The following is a 23,969-nucleotide window of genomic DNA, read 5'->3' on the forward strand; positions in this document are numbered from 1 at the left end:
CCCCGAGCCACTCCGGAGTTCTGGTTGCAATATCCAAATGGCTCTTACCAGCTTTGGGAACGGCGAGAGCTGGGACGGGTGTGGGAGCCTTTTCCTCCTCCTCTCCGTTCCGCTCCCGTGCCGAGCCGCGTCCCTTTCCCGGACGCTAGATGGCGCGTGGATGACGGGAAGTGAGCTCCCGCCGGGGCGCCGCGCCGGGGCCGGGCCAGCCCCGCTCCGCTCCGCGCGGCCCCGCGCTCTGCCCGCGCCGCCGCCCGCCCGCCCCGGCCCCGCCGCCGCCTCCAGCTGCTGCCGGGCTCGGGCTAGGCGAGCGCGGAATTTCCCGAGCTCCGCGGCCGCTCTGATAGTGCCGATAAATAGAGGGAACGGTCCGTATTTTTCAATCAAGATTCTGAAACCGCTCCGTGTCTTCTTCATAGACCTTGCAAGAAGATACCAGAAGGTATTCCTCCTTCTAATTTGCCTGTGTTTTCCGTTTGGTGGTAAGAGATTTTGAAAAGAAACACAGAATAAATAGGCTCCTTTACATGTGAAGTTTTTACAACCAAACCTTCCACTCTGGTAAGCAATTTGAGATGTATTGCAAAGAAAACCAAAACAAAAATAAACCAAATACACACTGAACTTTGGGAGTTAACTCTTTTCTGTATTTTAATATTATGCTCAGCTTCAGTATATATTCACTTCTAAGTTCCCATGAAAAAGATGAACACTTTCAGTATTGTAGCCTAAGCTACAGCCTAAATTGTTGGTACGAGTAATACTTGAAAGCACAGAGAGAAAAGGCTTAAAAATGTTTGAGTACAAACTCTAGTATAGAAAAACTTGTGATGATAACTGATTACATATATCAAGTCACTTGAAATAAAATATCACATTAAATAAAAGATACTTTCTGTATATTTGCTGCACTTGTTTGTTGATTTGTTGCTTTACTTTCCTGAAAATAAAGAAGTTTCCTTGTCAGCCATAGATTCTTCTTGTAGTCTATAACTGCTCTTATTTTTTTAACATGCCTAGCTTTACAAAAATCAGTTGCTGGCTTAAGTTGATCTTTTTCTTTAGAGTTTTTCCTGAATAGGAATCTCACAATAAAGAATTTTTCTATCCATAGAGAGAACCCATGAGAATGGGTGCCATTAGAGAAACACCTGGATTCCTGTTGCAATCTTAAAGTTGTTTCAGAAATTTACAAGTTTCATTTAAAAAAATGGGAAAAAAACCCAAACAAACCCTATATTTTTTGACAATTTTGGGTACCACATAGCATTATAGCATTTAGTCTGTTTTAAGTCAGAGGTTTGAAACCAGTTGAGGTATAGAGACTTTTCTGACACCCTTGCCTGGAAAAATGATCTCCTCACCTTAAATTTTTGTGGACACGCTGCGTTTCAGAGTCATCTTTCCAAAGCAGTGTCCTGGAAGGAAAAGAATAGAGTCTATTGACTCCTTAATTAATATGTTACTGAGAAGCAATAGCCAGGAACTCAAACTTTCACAGCTAGTACCTTATATTTAATTCATTAAAATTGCCTGGCTGAAGTATTCCTTACTTCATATGTTTCAGAAGGACTAAATCCTGCTAAACAAAGTGCACCTAAATAATCAGGTCTTCCTAAGTCAAAATCCTGCCCATGAAATCAGAATTGGCCACAAAGAGATTGGTGTGATGTGACAGGGAGGATTATGACTTCAAGTAGGAATTAAATAGCAGGGACTCAAATGAGACAAAAATCCTATTTTCAAGGGAAGAAAATAAATCCTAGTAATTGTAGGAAAAGAAGAAAATGATACTAAGGGGAATGCACAATGGGCTCTAAGATGAGCTGTTTCTTAATTCGTTCCAAAGTCATGAGACACAAAGAACTCTCTGAGGATTAAATAAGCTACCAGCTATGATGCAGAAGTTTATATTAATGAGATTTTTTAAAAAAAAATATTTTAAATGTTTGAAACTGCAAGTTTTCTTTACAGACTGAAAGCACATATTTACCCCTCTTTTTAATTCGTCTAGTATAAGACAGTTTCCTTTTGAGAAAAAAACACTGCAGATGGTGTTTTGTTTTGAGGTTTGTTATGTTTTGGTTTTAGGGGTTTTTTTGTTTGTTTGATTTGGGTTTTTTTTTTTTTTTTTTTTTTTGAAGGGAACATTCCTGAAACCATCGAAGAGGCAAAAGTCCAATATAAGAATTTCTAGAATACAGCCCCATTGAAGAACTAGGTTGTGAGATTAAGAATGTGTCTCACAAAGGAAAATGTTTGATTCTACCTTGCAAATATAAAAAAAATAGTGGTTTGGTCAAACATGAAATCAGCCCAAATACCTATAGCCATAGACTTCAGTTTCTTTGCCTTCATTGGTTGTTTTTTTGTTGGTGGTTTTTTTTTGTTTGTTTGTTTTTTGGTTTGTTTATTTTGGGTTTTTTTTTGTCTAAATCTAGCTGGTTGTTGTGCTTTGGGCCAGACAGAATAAGGGGAACGCTTTTGGTAATTTTTCCAAGACAAAAAGCCATTTTTCTGGGAGTTTGCTAAAATAGGCTCAGGTCACTCTGCAGTGCAAGTGCTTGGTGTCCTTCTTTCTATGGGGAGAAATGGATTGCTCTGGACATTAAAAATTGACCTCTCACTGGTAAGTGATTAAGACATACTGTGGAGGGAGTCCACCATAGACACCATTTCTTTTAGATTCTGAAGTCAAACTGAAAGGTAGTATAGCCACCATTAACCTAAAAAAAGACCCTTACTTCTGTGGAAAAAAAGATTTTTTAAATGTATTTATTACAGATTTAAAATCTGGAACATGAAGGCAAAGCTGTCAGCGTTGTAGTTTCTTTTTTTCTTAATGTGAGGCTAAGTCAATATTTGGAATCATCTCAAGAAAACCATAGACTCCTCCAAAGAAGGGACTAATTTGATCTCAAATATATTTGCTTTAACTATTCCAAACCAACAAATACTGATTTAGTCATTATATATGTTTTTCTTGATGTATCAGATATTATATGAAACATTAATTTTGTTAAACTATTAGCCTTATTAAGTTCGGGGAATTCCTCTTTAGATTAGTGACATTGTACCCATCAAAGAAATGTTAAGTAGCTTTCAAATTTTACTTTAGATAAAGACGTATTTCTCATTTTGAATTCATGTTTTGTTTCATAAGGTATCTTCAAACAAATATCTGTTTTGTCTGTGTAATTAGACTAAATTTCAACCAATTTAGCTTTAAACACCTGTGGTATCTAACTAGGAGCCTTCTCTCCCTGAGTTCTTGGAGTCAATAGAGGGAGAAACAGCTCCAGAAAGCAATCTATCCTACCTACAATCTCAGTGTATGTAGGCAGGTGCCAATTGCCTATAAAAGGCAGTCTGGGATGGCTGTGGTCCTTAAGTTACGAGTCTTTGCATTAGGATACTTTGCATTTAGGTAAAATGGTCCTGAGACTTAAAGCCTGAGCCAGTCTGCTGCATCAAAAGGAAACTACTCTGGACTTGAAATGTCTTTAAGCTCACATCCTTAGAAAGAGAAACTAAGAGTAAATTCAAGCAGAAAACTAATTAATGACTACAGTTTATACTCCTGGTTGCACTGAAGCACTTTGGGAAGCCTATGACAAAGATGCCACTTGCCAGACTTACTGTGCATTGCCACTGCCACATTCCTAAGCACATGCAGAATCTTCAGTGTCATCAAACACTCCTGTTTCACTCCACAAACAAAATTTTAAAAATAAATTATTTTTTTTTTACTTCACAGTTTTTGACTTAACTGTCTTTTTAATTTTTGTTCTCTATAATATACAGCATGGCAGTCTTTCAATCTGCATCCAAACATTACCATTTTAGATACTTCTTTTTACTTTGTATTCCAGGAAATGTAGGGTTTGGATGCTAGCCACCTTCCTCTGCTCCTGCAAAAACCTCACAACGATCAATGGCTCCCTGCCTAATTAGTCCCATCTCTCTTATACTGTGAATCCTTTCTAAACTGTTTTGTTACTAGATTGGCTCTGCTCTTCAATACCTGACATGGAGGGTACCCAGAGAGGAGTATTGCAGCTCTGACTGAGAGTGACTGCAATTGTATCCTTCCCATTTTTAATAACTGGTATCTGTTCCAGCAAAACTTCTATCATTTCAAGTTTCAGCAGCTTTATAGGATTCCTATATGAAAGAGATGAATATGTGCAAAAATATAGTTAATAGAAACAATGTGTCATTCACTGGCACAGATGAATATAGAACATTTTTCAGAAGTTAGCAGATTGAATACAGTTATTATCTTGCATTGCAAATCGCTTCCTTAGTCCATCCAGCTCTTAGCAAAGAAAGAAGCCTGAGGTCAGGCAGTCTGGCATGAAGCTGGTAACTCTTCAAAACTGAGAACATCTGGAGAGCTGCCTGTAGGGGCACCTTTTATGCCAGTAATTGCTAATAGCCCCTGTACCACAGTTCAGAACAGGAAATAGAAACCTTCTTTCATGTTAATGATTGCTTTCTAATTGCATAAACAGCAATGAGATAGCAGTCATTTATAGAAGCTACTCCTCCAGCTCAGGGAGGAAATAATTTTTTTGTGGTGTTTCTGGTGGCATTGCTGTGGTGAGTGTTGAGTCCAAGCTTCCAAAAGGGAGAAAGAATAAAATAAAATATATTTTCAGCAAAACTGAAGCATTACTCATTGGTGGTTTTTTTGCATTAAATTAATTTTAAAATAAAATTGAAAAAAAATAATAAAAAATACAAATCAGAAAATCTGGCAATTTTTTTCACTTTGGTTTTATTAGCCTGGAGCAGAGTCAACAGTTTACAAATCCTGAGAAACATTTAGTTAGACTTGATATCATGGTTACTGCATCTCATATGATCCTTGAAGTTGTAAAATCAAGATATTACAATCAAAAACTTTCCTAAACTTAGTATCATTATGATCTATATAGTCCCAAAAAGATACACGTCACAGAAGATGTTAGATTTACGAGTTATTTATTGTCATCACAAAATTAAACAAATATTTTATTGTATGATTAGCAATACTTCACCTCAAAGACAGTTTTCAGCACAGGCTATTCAGTTATAAGCTATGCTGCTAAGACAGTCTGACAGCTCGCACAATATTGTTGCTGTCCAAGTTAAAAGAAGTATGCTTCAATGAAATCATACTTGCTTCATAGGAGGCCATAGCTTTGTTTACCAATTAAAGACAATCTTACTGTAGTTTCATCATTCATAAATCAAATAGCAACAAAATATCTAATTTGAATTATAACATTTTTAAAGCAAGATCATAAGAAACCAAATCATCACAATGTCAGACCTTCAGTTTCCTTCAAGATTTGTATGTAGCATTGCCCAGTCATTTAAAAAGGATTGCTATATAACATAAAACAGCCTCAAGAATACAGTAGTTAGGATGTAGATATTTTGTATACAATGTGTGAATCAAAAAAAATCAAAACATAAGGCTGTTCAATCGAATTAAAATTAAAGCAATACAAAGCAGAAGTGTGAAACACTAGACAGTAGACACATTTCTATAAATACAGCTCTGTAAGAAGAAATAAAACCACTTGTTTAGTAAAGATCCCAAAAACACTGAGAGTTTGAAAATGGTTGAAGTCCATTTACAGCTTCTGGTCTGCTTTCATTATCCTCTGCAAACCGGTCATATGATTCACTATGAGTTTTGTCATTTAATTTTATCTGTTATACTGAATGGAAATGTTGTCTAGATGGGACAGCAGTCCTTCCAAACCCCTTACTGTACTCTTCTATTTCATCCTCCAGTTACAGCAATTAGGGCAGAAGGTAATGTAACATGGAAGGCTTTAAAAAAAAAGGGTAGCACCGTGCAGCGTAACTACTGATGTCTGATTCCCGACCCGTTCTATGTCTAAGGAAGGGTGATCTCATTAGCTTCCGTCACAGTGAATAATAATAGGATGTTTAGTCTCCAGCCACTTGCTAGTTTTCATGACATTATAAACCTGCTTATCTTTAGTCTTTTACCCCTCTAAAATTACACTCAAGAATTAGTGTGAGTTTGACAGACAGAGTGACATTGGAAATTACTGTATTCACTCTATTTTGAAATTTACTCAATTAACCTGGAAAACCATTCAACAAATTGCCATTTTTCTATATTTTGATGGTTCATCCTGAGAAATTCTGTCCAGCTTGCTCAAGGAAAGAGAGATCTGGACACATTGTTTTCCATTCTCTTTATAGACTTAGACATTTCACCCCCTTTAGGTGAAACTGGTTACATTAGGCAGTTGCAATTAACAGCACAAAGGCTGCCCTTGTCTGGTTGCCATAACCGTGAACTACATCAAAGGATTATAACTGAGAAGTGTGAATCCCTCTGCAGCTTTTCCACAGCTGCTAGAGTAAATAATTGCAGCCACTAGCCCGGGGTGTGTGCAGATCAGCTGTTCTTGAGCACCAGCCCTTTAGTGGCCTATCCCCTTCTGAGACCCTAGTCCAGACAGCTCAAGCACATTGTAGCTTTTGGGGATCTCAGGAAAGCATTCTGTAACAGACTTGTGTGCATGTGTGCACATGTTTAGGAGAACACCATAAAAACCAAGCACACTATAGGTTGTTCATTATCATCATGATTTATTATGAAAAATGCCTATTTCAAAGGTAGAATTAGTTGTTAATATCATTCATATTGCTGACAAACTCTTTCTCTTATGAAAGAAACACTTTTTCTATCATAAATATTCTCCTAATCTCTTTTCTTTGCCTGACAGAAACAAAGTGCAATAAAGAATTAATGTTTCTTTTTTTCTGTTTAATGTCATCATGAGTGTACCTGCCTTTCTTCTGAATTCATGATCTCCTATTGTGTTTCATTGCATATGGAAAGCTCAAATACATATCTGGTTAAATTTATTCAACCTTTTAGGAAATTACAGAATCCAATATTATGTTTGAATAATAGATATTTTGCCATTTGGTTTGTTGAAATGTAAATACCATGACTCTATGTAAAACAGAAATGACAGATGGAGAAAGTTGTACATGCATACACTCTCATAGAAAAGTGAGAAATGTGTGTTTGTGTCATTTCAAGCTTGATCTAGAGAAGTTTCGCATACAGAAATACATTTTTTCATGGTAAAAGGAAAGGTAGATAGACTACAGTTACTGTTTTCTGGATTTCTTTGTTTTGTATTAGACTTGTAGTTGCCAAGATGGTACCTTTTCAAAGAAAAGATTCTATAGTTGGCAGTAGAATAGTAGAATTGCAAATAACTGCTTTTATTTAATTTTCCCCCCAGTTCATTCCCTGAACAAAAGAACTATATACCCCCAAAACACTGTTGTATATTGACCCAGAGCTAAAGTTCATTAATTACACCACTGAAAGAAAAGAATGAAATCAAATTAACATAGTCACAAAATTTTGTTAGAAATATTTCATTTGGATTTTTTACTTTAATTTTTCCTGAATTTTGACATTTAATAAAATAAAAAGTCATTTCAAAACAATGAAAAATAAATGTAAAAAAACCAGGTTCTCATATTTCCCCTTTCATACAAATCTGTCAAAAGTTTTTTTACCCAAAGGCTTTTTTCAGAGAAAAATAAAAATCATAAACAGAGATTTCCTATTAGCTGTAGACTTTTCAAAACTTATTACTTAATTTTATCTTTGATAGAGGTTTTGTATTTGGTTCTGGTCTGTAGTAACAGCTAATACAAAGGTTGCTGTCCGTGTAAGTACCACAAGTTTTAGCAGGGCTTGTTGTGAACACAGGGAGATTCATTGCAGAAATCTTACTGGAGAAACAAGGCCCAGTTTTAAAATATGATTCCTTGTGCAAGGACCCATCTGTAAGCAAGAACTTACCCACAGTGAATGTTGTCTTAGGAAAGAAACCTGTGGGATATGGAAGCCACTTGGAAAATCCTTTATTATTTGATGAAAAATGTGCATGCTTCCCTTACAGCTTTGTGCTATGCTGTTCAGTTAAGACTATAATTGTGAAAGTAAACATTTTTTAGGCTTTCATCCTCCCAGCAACTGAAAACATGATTAATGCTACACTCATTAATAGGTATCTTTACCCTGAAGAGCTATCCAGAATATATGCATAAGTTTCAAAATAGTTGTATGAAAACTTACTTGTGTCTTGAACACTCTTTATCTCTATTTTTATGCTGGCTGAGTGTTTTATGTTTTACAGTGCAACTAATACATGTAATAAGCCAATAAGGGTTCTGATTATACTTCTGTAACTCTTACTCCTTGACATGAAATCTTTCTCCTACTGTGTAAGTAAGATTAATTTGTAATTTTATATGCTTACTGACATCTCCCACAGTGTTCAAAGTAGGCTAAATATGTAACGTCTTGAGTACAACTTAGGCCTAAATTATAGAAATTAAACAGCCTTGTCCACACTATTTCATATGACTGTAGCTAAGAGAAAAAAAAAAGATCACTTTGTTTATTGTTCAGGAAAATACAAATAAACAAAAAAACCCAAACTCATGACTTGGTAGGTTTACAAATGTCAGCTGCAAAGAACAGCTTTTTTATTTTTTTTGCTAGTGACAATGGGAAATCCTAATATTTAGTACTGTGTATTGTGCATGAACTACTGATTTATTGTCCAATGAATCTTTAGATATTTGATAGGTGCAAATACTAACAATTTCATGAGGTAACGGTACAAAAGGTAATTTTAGGATGACTTATGAGTATTTGATGGCATTGCAAGGTTATAATGAAGACTGTTAGCAACATGAATTGTTACTCAGTGTTAATAAAGAATCAGCTCTAGGGAGGAAGCTGAAGATGCAGAGGCTCTCTAAAGGCACATTACATGGTGGGATGCATCTCATCTAAGTTTTATCACCTTAAAATGAAGAACTGAATTCAAGACAGTATTCTGAGTTCTTGTATTCTTGATAAAGGCAAGTAATTGCATCTCACCTTTTCTTGCAGTATTATTCAGTGGATCGTCTTTTACTCCTATTATTTGTTATATTACTGAATAAAAGAAAAATAGTAAAATGGATTCCAGGAGGTTTTAATGAGCTATCTGTAAATCCCTTTTGCATAAAGGGTTATTTTGTGAGAGCAAGAGGACAGCCTTAAAATACTTGTTACTCATTAAAACATAAAAAAGGTTGTGTACTAAAAAGTGAATCACGGCCTCAAACAGAAAAATCTACTGATGTGCTGCAAAGCTGTTTATATCATATGTCCTAAGTCACCATTCCTTCCGTGTCATGTAAACACTGTTAGAAAATCCTATGCTATTGCACGAACCTTCCATGCATATAACGTAGTGTAGAAAAGGGAAACTACAGCTTTGATAGGATTAAATTATACAACTAATCCTTTTTGTTCCAGATGTCAATACGTAAAAGCAATATCAGAGACTCAAATGCAGAACCTCATATATAATTTTAATCCCTCTTCCTGTGCTGCAGGTTACAGATTTGGAAATTATAGCATGTAAAAGCTTCTAAAACTGGACTTCTTTCTCATTATTTAATATCCACTACTGATAATAGTAAACATTTTACTGAGTTCTTTTGGAATTCAGTGTGTCAGTACTAAATGAATTGCAAATTGGTTATACAAAATGATGGAGAGAGTTCAGCATTTTATGGCAGGTGAAAAGCATGTCACACATACTGACTTTCCATCTGTGACGGCATACCTAGACATTGCCAAACTAAAAACTAGGCAGCATGCAACCCCTGAGAAGAAAAAGTGCAATGTGCATTTAATTTCACCAAGAGAATCGGCACATGCCACAAAATACATAAACAATTATTTCAAAATCACTATTTTATGTGAATGAATATAGGTATGCCTATGTGTATACACACATACATATGTATGAATTCTATATGTGTATGTATTATTTGCTTGGGTATTGTGTTTCTTTCTTGTAGAGACAATCTTGTGTGACTGTAACAGCTTACATGTTAGGTATATGCTAGAGTGCACTTTTTGCAGATGCCAAATGGCAAAAGTATATATACATTCTATAACATCTATACAGAGTCTGATAATTTTCTAGTGCAGAGAAGTTCCTCATTGTGTGAAGATTGCAAAAAGAAAAAAAAAAGAAAAAGAATATATTGAAATCTATGTATCTATTTTCTCTTTAAACTGCCAGTATCTCAATAAGAAATAATAAAAAGACTGCTTTTGTGGAGCCTAAAATGTTTTATGCATTGCTGCTGCAAATTTAGTCAGCAAAAGAAGTTCAACTCATCTAAAACTCATTTATGAGTTGTGCTGACATGAATGAAACCATCAATGCTACAAAAACAATGACAGAAAGAAAAAAAGGGTTTTTTTTTATTTTAAGCTTCATTGAAAATAAAAGACAGAACATTTGTAAAATAGGAATAGTTGGTGATTAGTAGAATTTAAAATGTCATGAAAATCTAAAATAGTCATACTTCAAGTGTTTGTGGACCAAAGGTAGGCTAAATTTATTCCAATGAGAAATAAAAAAATATTTTAATTTGTTACACCAAGAAATAAAAAAATCCTAATTATTATATAGTGCAGTTTCCCCTAGACTTTTGGCCAAAATTGGTACAATGTGGCCATGTTTTATTTTATACTCATCTTTCAGATCCTATGACTATCTAGTGATTTGCAGCATTCAGAACAGAATAACAACTGCAAAGCAGCCAAGGGGCTTTCTGGAGGTATGTATGCACCTGCAGGTGATTCCAATAGATCCTGGAAAAGATTGTCTTTTGGGCAACACAGTTTCTGTGTTTTCAGTCAGGTTGACCACAGAGATTAGTAGTTCATTTCTTTGGTGAAGGCTGCTGCTTGTGTCAAGAGACCTTCACAGGCTGAAGAGAAGCTTGTGAGCTGAAAAGGAAGAAAGGGCAGAAGCTTCTCTTGTTCTCAAGAGTAATTGTCTTGACTTGAGCAATAGTTTTTTCTTCACCACAGATATTCTATAATTATGTCTCTAAAAGAATTTCCAAACTTATAGTTAGGAGCAGTTTATATGGGTCTTTTAAGGAAATTCTATTATTGCTTTACTTGGTGTACATTTTTGCACATAATGTACTTTTATATGTATTCTTTATGTATGTCTATGGTTTGAATACATATTTATGTTTGTATGAAGATGCTTTCAGAAAAATCAGGGCTTTGTTTTTCTCTTCTTCCTGTTTGTTTTCCATAAAGACTTTCAGTCCTTAAAATAATATTAAATGAATTTTCAATTTTGATGCACAAGAAAGGAATAGGTGTAAGTTATCTTTTTATAGATGATTATAGCAAAGCAGATAATGAGGGGTGAAATCTGCAAATATTTATTTAAATGAAACAGTGAATTTTCCATGGAAATATTCTAACTCATTTTGTGCTCATTTTCCAAGAATATTCTAAGAAACTAATTTACTGAGAGGCTGCTTAAAATATGTATTGTTACTGAAGAGTGGATGTACCAAAGAAATTCATACTCGGAGTTCAAATGTGCAGTTATTGAAAATGAACAATAAGCTATTAGTTCTAAATTCTGGTCTGCTTCAGAGAATGAAGAAGAAAACGTGACTGCTGCTTATATGCTAATTGCAATGATTTCCCAAAAATTTCCTGCTGTTCTTTGCAACTGTAGTCACACATCATCATCATTAGCATCATCAGCTATATCATGTTTCTGCAAATATTCTGGATATTTGGGACCTAATGCATAGTCAAATTTGTCTTATAACATGACCAAACTTGGGAAGAAATATTTGTAGAACAGGAAGTTTATAAAGCCATACTTTTTGTTGGAAGACCTGTATTCACATAGATGATAAAGTGCAGAGAATGAATGTCCTATTTCTGTTTGTTGCTACATATAAGTAATAAGAGGTCAAAATCGAATTAGTCTTTACTTTTATTCCATTATTTTAGTAAATTACTTACTATAGTATTGCCAAGTATATTTGCAGAGAGAATTTGGCTAATGTTAACAAATAACTAAATAAATGCTATTATTATATTGTGTATCTTTAAACTAATCTCAGATTTCTGTTCAGAGCTATGCCTTTTAGTATGTATATGTCTCACACTGTTGATTCTTGCCCTGTGGTTGCCTGACCCAGGCCTGTGGGTCTCAGGTGTGTGCAGCAGAGAACCTCAGGTTCCTCCTGTGCTCTCTTACTCTGTATGTCAGCCTGGAGGGGTCACAAATCAGCAAATACGAGTGGCCATACACCAAAGGGTAGGTCATCGTGTAAAGACTGGTGCTCAAAAGGCTTCAGCAGGGAGGCAGGCTACATCAGTGCAGGGTGTATTATGGCCTTCTGCTCACCCTGAGTGACCTGCTCGAGTGCACCATTGTCTGTCTTGCAGCTGAAAGGAAGATGCTTTTTCACAACTATTCAAAAAGGAAGAAAGGAAGCTATATTCAGCAAATAAATTATTAACTCTGAATGATTCCCTCATCTCTATGGCACAGTCATTGCTGCCCCAGTTTTCTGTCTCACATATGAAGCATAAAATATCATTCCTGTTCTCAAAGACTTTTCTTATAGAAATTGGTGAGATTGTTGAAGTCAGAATTAAGCAAGATGAGGTAACATCTTTTAGCAAAGAATATATAATTTCACAATTCAAAGTTTTCAAGGTCTTGTTCTGTTCTTGAATTGAAAAGGAGAGATGCCAATGAGATAAATGCGGGGAAGAATGGCCCTGCAATTTCTCTGTCATGACAAGGTCTACTTAGATGCATCCATCAGCAGCAAAACCTTTACATTTGGAACATACTTGGTACAGTGGTCTCAAGATACCCTAGCCCTTTTAGTTCCTTCCTTATAGGAGTTTGATATAATTCAGCAGTGTGACTTTTCACAGATGTCAAAGGGCTGAACAGAAATTTCTAAGACATCTACATCAGCCATGGAAAGATTTTACTGGATGTTAATGCTGAGCCTTACATGCATAAGTGAGTACTTTTACTGAACTAAGAGGAGTTATGCAAAGTAGCCCAGATGTTTTCAGGATAAATTAAAATTCCTAGTATATTGACTCGTGATTTTTTTGGATTGTTCATACTAGAAAATTGAAGAAAACTGTCTGGGCAAAAGTACTTACTTTTTTATTAGATATCTGTTCAACAATAGAGATCATTATCTCTATCTTCCAAATAATGGGAAATGAGTGGGAAATGAAAGGAATATGATCTTCTGAAAATACAACAGTAAAGCAGGATCAGAAGTTAGATTTAACTCAGTGTCTTCTGAGCCCCAAATCAGTTTACAGACTGTCTGCTTGTATATCTGTATCTGTACAGATATACCCCTGAAGAGCTACATCTATATATAACCCTTTATAAGTAAACCAGGTATTTTTTCTAAATTATCATCATGGTATCTGAGGACATATGTAGATTCAGTAATATTCTATTTACTCTGCTTTGAAGTAATTAGGTCAGAGACCAGAGAATAAAGTAGATGAATGAAATATTTTGGAGGAAAAGCTGTTTGATTATACAGACACCTAAACACATGTATCTGGATAAATTCATTTCATATTGAAGTTTTTCAGCGTAACATAGGAAAACTTCACTTTATTAAAAAAACTGTTGGCTGAAAATGTTGTGAAAATGTCAGTTTCTTAGTGTAGTTATAAACCATCCACTATATAAATTTATGCAGTTATGCAAGATGTTTTGACTGAATGGTTTGTGTGAGAGATTTTTTATTCAGTAATTCCTAAAGAAAAAGGGTATTTTTTTTTTGGAATTTCTTTCAAATTTCTATGAACATAAAATCTTAGTCTAGAATTGCAATAATTGCAATTAGTATCCAATTATTATTTCTCTTTTCCATAAATTTAAATAGTACCAGAAATATTTAATATAAATTTATAAACCAGTTTAATGTAAATATAAACTTGCAATTTATATTTTTAAAATAGGTTTTGAAAGTCTGCAAGATGCTTATGATTAAATATAATTATGGTTCTCTTTGTCTAGGGAAGTAAAAATGGGATGATCTACCTGAAAGATCATCTTAATTCAGCTGGTCAGTGGTTGTTCTGTTCAAAAGTATATATTATACCACTGATACTAGCCCTGAGAGAAATAGTCATCTGTCTGAGGGTCTTGGCTCCAAATGCTTCCTGAGGAATTCAGAAGGCGAGGGAAACGGTTCCAAGCCTTCCTTCCACTTACTGGCGTCTTCCACTTCCTTTGCAAAGCAGATGGAGGTACAAGTTACATCACGTGCTGAGTGATTCTGTTCCCTCGGTGCAGCCTGTGCAAGTCTGATCAGATGCTTTTCTTCTGGAGGCCAGAAGACTGTAGAGAAGCAGAAATAGCTCCTTGACTAAAACTTTCTCAGTGAATCAGTATAGAGAACAACCAATTTAAATAAGCTGCCGTAGATATGTAAGCTACTAAAAGTCAGTACATACTCAAATGTAGCCTTCAAACTGAGCCCCTTAAGTCCTTCCTACTGGCTCATATGGTCATCCCACAGCCAATTTGGAAGTTCATTCAACATAAGTGCTCTTCATTACATGAGGTGCAAAGCAGGTTTAAACTTCACCTGTAGCAAATACATTATTCAATTCTTAGGTAAAAAATACCTCTGCATAGCCAAGCCTCACTATAGTTTTTTAAGATCCTTTTAAAGCTTTTTGTGTATTCACTTTTCTGCTATTATCTTATTTCTCTGTATCTGGATTTTGCTGGGGGTTTTTTTTATGTCAATTTAAGCAAGCCAGGAGCAGAACAAGAAGAAAATTCACTCAAGGCTCAGGCTAGAACTCATTTTGCTGTTAGAGATTTATAGCAATCATTTTGAATTTATCCAGCTTGACACATGTAAATGTCTTTAGCCCTATTTTTTCTTTTTAGTGTGACAAACAGAGGTCCTCCTCCAAAGCAAAAACTGAGGTAGTTGATGTTGCTGCTGGTTTTGGCCAGGAAAATCCTCTTTGTTTCTGTTCTTTGTGAGCTTCTGTTCTTATGTGCCTTTATAAATTAAAAGCCTAAATAGGCTTAATTTCCTCAGCTGGTTTCCAGTTAGTCAATGCTTTCCTGAGGTGTTTTTGTATCCTTTCTGTAAAATTCCCAAAGTCGTTCACTGGAAATATGTGTAATGATCTGAAGTTACCGAAGACCTCTTCACTAGCTGTGGATTAAATACTACCTGAAGGTTTAGATAAAGGTTCTGAAATGAGTACAGTTGCATAATCTGGAAGAGGCTATACCAGTTTCCTTGTTTGCAAAAAAGAAATTATTCGTGGACCAAGTCTTTTCCTGGATAGTCTAGGCTAAACTGACCTTACAGGATTCCAATGATATCAGTAACTAAGACTAGAACTGGCTTTTGTATCAGTTTGAATATGTGAATATATATACTCACCTGTTGGTGAGTATGTGACTTTGCAGGATTTTTTTTGGTAGTGTTTAGTATAGTTGAGGTAGGTCCTTTGACTAGCAATGGAGGAGGTTATGGATAGTCAGCAAATGCAAGTTCAACCGTGATCTGACTAGTGAAGAAACTGTGTGAATGAATGTTTGATGAAACAGAGTAAACACCATGACTGCATGTTGTGAAGTGAGCGGATCTGTAGAAGATACTGCAAATGGAGCAGCTTCTTGGAGATGCAGCTCTGTTATCTGTGTGTTTAAAGAATGTGTGCAATTCTCAGAATTCTCTCTCCCAAATGGCTCTGAGTGAAAATCAGTTTTCCTACCCACAAAATATAGTTACAACTTATTGGGAAATGAAGCCACAAAATAAAAATATGGTCTTGCATCAACTTGTAAAGGAAATTTTTTAATATTTGCAAGCTTCATCCTCTTTCTTTGTTCCACCCATGTTATATACCCATTTGTGTGAAGAAGAATCTGGTCCTCAGTTCCAACTCAAGTCAGAAATTTGAATCTGAATGTTCTGACAACAGGAGGCTGAGGCAGTTTTTAATTGCAAAATCAACTCTTGAATTAGATGGTCTTTCAAAACATCCTTTTCCCTGAGTACCATTACCAGAAATATCTGAAGTCAGTCTGCAGTCATCCTGGCCAAAGGAGTTACCCAAGAAACGATGCTCAACAGAAAGACTCGTCAAAGCATGATAGCCAAGCTATTGGAATCCTACCTTCTCTTAAAGAGATCCCACATGAAGCCCAAGTGAAATGAGCTACTTTAAAATGCAAAACTACTGAGCTTTACTTATTTTCTTTTCAACATCCATTCATTATTCTATTACACTTTATTACACAGAGCTCCACAGAGAATTTGGTGATAACCTATGCATGAGAAAACACTTCCCCTTCTTAGTCCAGATTCTCTGGTCCTGAGGGTCCGTTTTGAAGTTGTTTTTTTCTTTTCAAATTCATCTTTGACTGAGGTGTCAGTCTGCACTTGGAATTATGCAGGTTTGCATAAAAAACAAAAGACCACAATTGAAAATTTACAGATGAGGCAATTCTCATTTTGGAAAAGGAAAAATAAGAAACAGAAGGAAAGAAGCAGCTATAGGCTATGTAATAGTTGTAGAGCAGCAATAGTCAATGCATATAAAGCTCAGAAAGCACCAGTTTTCCAAAATACTTATAATGACAGACAGTTTTATGATATTAGTTATGCAATAAAGTAATTTTGAAGTCATGTACTTCCTGGAAGCTAATGACTGGACACTGGATCTGACACCCCATGAAAGGGCTTGTCATTTTATCTTATTATATTACTCTGTGGAAGACACAGACATCATGATTATGTCAGTAAAATTCTGAACCAGTTCCCTCACTATTTTAATAGCATCTGATTTTCCTCTGTAGGAAAAAATGGATGAAGTGCTTTATAGTTTTAACATATCTCCACTTCTCTCTGCCTTTAAAACTCTAATCCCTTTTTTGTTTCAGGGCATAGACCAACAAACCAACCATAGTTTAGAAGATATTCCAGAAACATGAAATGTCTCATAACTGATTAAGCATGAGAGTCTATATGAAAATGGTTTTGTACTGTGAAGCAGAGGACCACATCCCTTTCACATGGAAATCATCATAATAGTCCTGACTTCATTCAAAATCAGTATAATTTTGCTTATTTCTGTTAAATGAGTGTCTGACCCAAGGCTTTCCACAGAGGTCGCCTTCCTGTACATATTTAATTTTGAAAGAGTTTCTCTGGAGTGTTTTCTGATAAAACTAGTGATTTTACTGACACATTTTCTAGTAGCAGCTGTATTAGTAAGTAAGTAAAATTACCCAAGAACCAACCTGTGGTGGCAAATTGCACATAGTTTTCTCCCTGCTCTCATAGTCTTCATGCACCTAACATGTTAGGAATAGTTCCTTTCCTAGACTTTCCATGAATGCTGCTTGGGGACTGTGTAGACAGTCCTGATTGGCCCAGGTCAAAGCTCTTTTATGGACTCTGCTAAGAGTTCTAGAGTATGATTGACTGTATACAAGAACTTTTGCCTCTGACTTGTTTAGATGTTGCTTTTAGATCAGGCTCTTTTAGATCATTGTTGTGTAGGAATTCAGTTTAATTGGAAAAGTGATTTTTTTTTCCCCTTAAAATTGATACTTTTTCCCCTTAAAATTGAGCAAACTGCATCCTGTTGATTTTAGAATAGTTTCACAAGTTTGGTGTGTCTTGCACTGAACTGCTTTGAATGTTGAGCTAGTTTTATTAAATTACTGTCTCTGAGAATAAGTTCTTATTGTCTTCTGATGCTTATTTTTCCTGGAAAATCAAGATAATCCTACATGCACTGCGCAAACTGAGTTTATAAATCTTCTTAAAGTTTTTGTTGCTCACTATGTATCCCCACAATTATGGTAAAAGAGCAGCTCTTCAGTTATGCAATAATTATAGTCAAAGTTCTGTTCAAAAGTGGTAAGCCTTGATCAGTACATTGAAAACCAGTGTGGGAAATCAAATCAAGAAAAATTAGTATGTTTTGCAAATATCAGTTTCCTTTTCTATATGGCCTGAATATCTGCAGTTATTATAAACACTACAGAATATGTATCTGTAGACAATCAGCTACAACAAATGTATGTATTTCAATCCAGAAACTGAAAAAAATGAAAGAACATTGTCAGGTTATTCTGTATGGTAGTTGTTCTTCATTTCAGATATTTCACATTCTGTAGAAGAGGTTGAATTCACCTGCTCAGGGCAGACTACTAAACAAGTTGCTGGATTGTATTTTTCTGAAACAATTGCTTTTAGGGCATGATGCTGTAATAAAATGTGCTGTCCTTCCACAGTCATGTAATCAAATGCATATAGGTAACTGCAATCCAACCCATGGAACAGCAGGTCTGTCAGAAATTTACTTCCTTTGATGCAAACATTTATGAAAAAAAAAAAAAGTGTTTCTTTCTTTTTGCTTTATGTTGTTGTTTTTCTTTAGCTGAATACATCTAAGTTGTTGGCAGTTCCAGTCTTAGCTGGCTAATACTGAGATTTTTTAGCTTTCATTAAGTCAGTATGGCACCTAATTCCCACTGTTTTTTCAACTTCTATTAGAAACAATTTAATTGAAGCTCTTCATGCAATGTCTGTTAACCCTGACTGAGATGTGCTCCGTTTTTTAAATAAAATTGCAGCTGTTCCATTTGGGCCATTTACATCTGTAGCAGAAGGTCACCTACTAGTTATGAATGAAATTGTAACACCTTAGGGCTTGTGGTATTTTGTTTATTTATTTATTTATTTATTTACTTTCTTACTTATTAATGTAGAAATTTTTTTTCTACTTATTAATGTGGAAAAATCCAGTCAATATGCCAAGCCAGGACTCTTCTAAGTTCTCTGCCAGACTAGTCTCGAATTTGGATCCTGAGCACATAACCACCCTATAAGTTAATGTTGCCATAATGTTTCCTGGGGTGCTTAAAGTGTTCTATTTCTGCAGTAAAATTTCCTAAAGCAATCAATTTTTGATAGTGGGGAGTAGATAGATGTTTCTTTTGTACTAGTACCCACCAGGAGCCATAATCTAGGGACCTCTTTTAGTTTTTCTGCACAGTCTGACCCAACAATTATTTACTGCACACTGAGCAAAGATCTGCCCAGAGTATAGCCAAAAAGGGCTGGTTAGAGCACTTACTGCAGATGCAGATAATATAAGTCCAGCTCTTTTTCACTCTTCCCCTTACCTTAAGAGCATTTGAATGCAGCTTTTCCAAGAGTGATTTAACTATGAGAGTCTCTTTCTATCTGCCTTCCAGATTTCTTAACAAACCTTTTATCTGAGACAGGAATATTTTCTTCATCTGTCTAAGCTCTAAAACCTAGAGTCAATTTGTTGTCTGGCTATGTTTTAAGAATTCATTCAAGAAGAAGACTTTTCCATGTGGCCAGAAGGCATACATCTCTATACAACTTTCTTTTGGGAGGGTAGAAATCACAGCTCAGATTTATCTCACCAATGAAGAGCTTGAATGCATCTCAGAAGAAAAGGAGCTATTGGATTCTCAGAGGGAGGAGAATGCAATCCTGCAGAGGCCCTCTGAGGAATGGCTGGCTTAGATGTGTTTTTAGCATTTTGTCCTTGTTAGAATGTGAATCTTGCAAGGCAGCTCTCTTCAGTCCTTATTAATGCAGTAAAAGTAGAGTGATCACCTGTGAAAAAACATGAATGAAAGGGAAAGAGGTTCCTATCTTCCTGAGAGCTGCAGTGTGTGACTATTACTCTAAAAGCATGAAGAGGTGTATCTATTGGTAATGTAGATTAAGGGTCCATTTAACACTGACCATACAGGCAGGGAGAACATTTTTTCCATTTATTTTCTTGTGAATTCCTCAGCACCCCTGTGTTACAACCACGGGAAGATTACTTTGTAGTTTTATTTTGTGAGCATTATATAGGTAACATGTTCCCAAATAAGTGGCTATTTTAATGGATTTTTGAATATCACAAATTCATTAACACTAAAATAATACAGATATTACTATACTTCTTTTTGGTCTTCCTATATTTTTGATTACATACATACTTCCTAAATTATCTACTCCTTGACTACTCATATGATAAGTATAGTCTTTGTAAAAATTAAATAGTTACACTCAATAATCCATTACAGTCTCCACACATAAAACGGAATTAGGAAAAAAGTCAATAATGTAATGATGATATCTATTTAACTTTTGAAAATATTTCCTCATTGGAGCAGTGTCTTCTAAACTTGGTTAGGGCTGTTACAAGAGGGATTATTCCAGCTTGCTGTCAGTTTTTGTTTTAAGAATACTTTGATATCCAATACCAGAATTACTGTTTAATTAGCTGTAGAAAGTATATGTTTTTGCCCAAGCAAAAGTATTTTTCTGTACATATAAAGTTGGAAATGTTTTTTTGTTACCATAAACATTGTGTTTTGATGTCAGTGTGCATCCTGTGCATGGATGCAGGAGCTGTGCTATCACATGTCATCCCTGGTCCTAGGACACATGACTTGGACAAGAGAGGGTGAAGGCTGTTGCTTTCACACCACTTATTAAATCTACTCCCACTCCACTAAATGATATCTAATTTCACCACTTTGATTTTTTAAATTTCCCGGATGTAGATAACAGAGTGTGCCTTGACTTGCTGATTAAGGCTTTTTCATAGTTAGCCTAAACAGTGCTCATCCTCAGGTGAATTGTTTAAACAATCTCTGCTAAGTCATATTTTACCATGAAGGTGAATCAGGCTTCTTCAATATGTTTAGAACTTAATGATGTACCATCAATCCTTGTTTCCTAAAGAAATTATCTGAAAAAAATATCTACTTATATTTGAAATTAAATACAAATGTCCAATATAGTTTCACTGAGCCCATATAGTATTTTACTTGACCTTCACAGCTGTCTTACTTTGCATAAATATTGTCTTGAATCGATTTCAGGTTTTTTTTTTTTGTTTTGTTTTTTTTTTTTTTTTAACATGGAAACATTTCAGTGGTTTCCCTGTGTTAATTTTAAATCCAAGATATAGTCTGTTCAGTTCAACACTGAATACCATTGTATGATTTTTCCAGCATATTTTGTCTCTTGGTCTATGAAATCTTCATGCAATGGACACTGATGACAGCAGTGTTATCTCCAGATTCCCTGGGCAGCTTCTCTGGTGTTAGGAAAGTACCTATTACATGATAGTTCCATTAGTCCTGCTCTATGCCATTTATAGTTTCCAGCTCTTGCTTGTTATTGTGCTTTTTGCTTTACATCTCAGCTGTTCTCCCTTGTGAAGAGATACCATTCTCCCTGTCCCTACCTGAGCACTATTTTTGTATTATGAGGATGCTCATGTTGCTATTTCAGCTCTGTTTGGCTCATCTTCCATGTATTGAGGCCACCTGATACAGGACTTCTGCTTTGGAAATGCTAAGTAGCATTGCCTGCTCTTGAATCTGAGTGACAGTGTCTCTCCCCAGAAGTGGGCTCCTTTTATATGTGGCTTCTTTTCTATATATGACTATTTTTTCTCTTATTAGTTCTCTTTTGAAGTCTATATATCTGCTGCATTCAGCAAACCTATCAAGTGCTGTCATGAAATCTTCATTATTTGCCTTTTATTCCTAACATTTTATTGTAGCAAGTGATCCTGATACTCTTGCTTGGAGGAAGCCATAAAAAATAATAGACTACTCCAGCTTCTGAGGCTGTCAATGTAAGCTTAGAGAAAATAGCTGGAAGGAACCAGTTCAGTTGCACCTTAAGAATAGTTTGCCATGAATTTCTTTCTTAGTCAAATTAGAAGATCTCAGTCAACAGCTTGCCACTGTCACTTGTTCTTCTTCAATTGATTTCCTTTACTCCATAATAAAAATCTGTCCCCTGAGACAGTTTGTCATGTATTTTCTTAATTAGTCTAATAGCATATACTATAATATAAATCTAAGACAAGAAATGGTGATATTTATTGTACAAAACTGTTTTCTCTGACTGAAATATATTAAAATCCATGAGGAAAGCTAACTTGTTTTGACACCAGGACACATGAGAACAGTTGTATAGCCCTGATGGTATGTAATGATATTATCTGATTTAGATCTGGATCACTTGTATTTGTTATTTAATCAGCTTCAGAAGTTAACCAACTTATACTGGTTTAGAATGTTGTATCTGGAGGAAAATTACTTTCCTGTGAAATGACAAAACTGATTAATATTCAATATTGCCATTTCTAAAAACAGGTATGCTATTTAGTTAACTATTGTAACCATACCAAAAAAGGCAGTGACACATATTGAAGATTAATTATGCAATTGAAATATATTTTTAAGGAAAAATGATTTTCAGTGTAAAAATTATTTTAAAAAATCAATGCTATTTTCTGATTTTTTTATGAAAATTTAAAAACCAAAGATTTTTTATAGATTTTGGTGAATGGTACATATCAAAGCAATTTTTGGAAAAAAATGCTTTTAACAAATACTTTTTTTTTACAAAGAATTATTCTTCTAAGTTTGTTTCCTCCTTTTGAATTAAAAAAAATAGAACCAACTCTTAATGAGATTTTTTTCCTGAAATTACTTTACCCAGAATCATATTTTTAAAAGACATAACACTCAAAATTTTGGATAAATATCATCTTTTGTAAAAAACAGTAGTCCAATCTAGTGTCTGCTGAACTCATTGAGAGTATATGACTCATAAAGTCATATAATAATTTAAGATGGAAGGTATTTTTTAAGATCATTGAGACAAAATCTTACTCAAAGAGGGACTGACTTCAAAGTTTTTTTACAGAATACAGATTTTCCTGGAAGACTCTATACAGGCATAGACACCTGTGAGAGTCTGTGTCTAAATGTGCTATTTACATATATGTTGGGCCTCAAAATATGACTTACCAACAGAAAGGAGTGTGACGTTTGCTTTCACAATTTGGCATGGCTTCACAGAATCACAGAATCACTAGATTGGAAGAGACCTTCAGGATCATTGAGTCCAACCCTATTACAGCCTGGGGTCCCTGGGATCCATCCGACCCTGGCTGCCATAGATCTCCCGGATAGCTCTGGGCTGATAAGCACAACCTGTCCAGGTCCCTCAGGCAAGCTCCCAGCTGTAGGCAATCTTAGCAAGCATCTCAGCTCTTAAGTGAGATCAGCTCTTTGGTGAATTCAACTCTTCAATGTTTTCAGCTCTTTGCTCGCTAAGTGCCACGGACAGATGCGTGGGGAGAGAGAAGAGAAGGCTGTACGAGGTTCCACACGGTGTCTTTATTGGCAGCTCCTGCAAAGGGTTTCAGTGACAGCTCTTCTGCCGAACTGGGCAGAAATGGGGGTTTATATAGGGTACAGGGGTTTTGGAAATGGTCCAATAGTAAGGGTCGAGGCGAATATGACCTATAGTCTTATACAGAGATAATAAGGGTCCAAAGGTGAAAGAGGGGCTGCTTTGATCCAGTCATCATGACTAGGCATTTCTTATCTTAGGCAAGTGACTGCCAGGGAGGCCTTGCAGGGCCTCTGGCTGCTACACAACCCATTCCCTGATGCCTCAACTAAACCATGGCACCGAGTGACACATCCAGTCTTTTTTTAAACACATCCAGGGATGGTGACTCCACCACCTCCCTGGGCAGACCATTCCAGTACTTTATCATTCTTTCCATGAAAAACATTTTCCTAATATCTAACCTATATTTCCCTTGGCACAGATTGGGACTGTGACCTCTCGTTCTGTCAGTTGCTGCCTGGAGAAAGAGACCAACCCCCATCTGACTACAGCCACCCTTCAGGAAGCTGAAAAGAGTGATAAGGTCACCCCTGAGTCTCCTTTTCTCCAGGCTGAACAACCCCAGCTCCCTCAGCCGTTCTTAACAGGACTTGTGTTCCAAGACCCTCAGCAGCTTCACCGCCCTCCTTTGGACATGATCGTGTCTCGGTGTCCTTCCCAAACTGAGGGGCCAGAACTGGACACAGCACTCAAGGTGCGGCCTCACCAGCGCCGAGTACAGGGGGAGAATGACCTCCCTGCTCCTGCTGGCCACACTATTCCTGATG

General features: G+C 35.9%; 1 protein-coding gene and 1 long non-coding RNA gene across 7 annotated transcripts in view; one reads left to right on the forward strand and one right to left on the reverse strand.

Moving 5' to 3' along the window:
- The window catches only part of KCND2 (potassium voltage-gated channel subfamily D member 2), a 260,104-nt gene extending 259,928 nt beyond the window's left edge, over positions 1-176 (reverse strand). The window contains exon 1 of one of the 2 annotated variants that reach the window (XM_030257170.4): positions 49-176. The gene's annotated coding sequence lies outside the window, so the exon portion shown is untranslated. The remainder of the gene's footprint in view (positions 1-48) is intronic. The other variant, XM_072921408.1, reaches the window with a different exon arrangement.
- Positions 1-23,969, forward strand: part of LOC115490928 (uncharacterized) — a 162,540-nt gene that overhangs the window by 1,838 nt on the left and 136,733 nt on the right. The window lies entirely within an intron of this gene.

Source organism: Taeniopygia guttata, chromosome 1A (genome assembly GCF_048771995.1).
Source record: "Taeniopygia guttata chromosome 1A, bTaeGut7.mat, whole genome shotgun sequence".
Lineage (NCBI taxonomy): Eukaryota > Metazoa > Chordata > Aves > Passeriformes > Estrildidae > Taeniopygia > Taeniopygia guttata.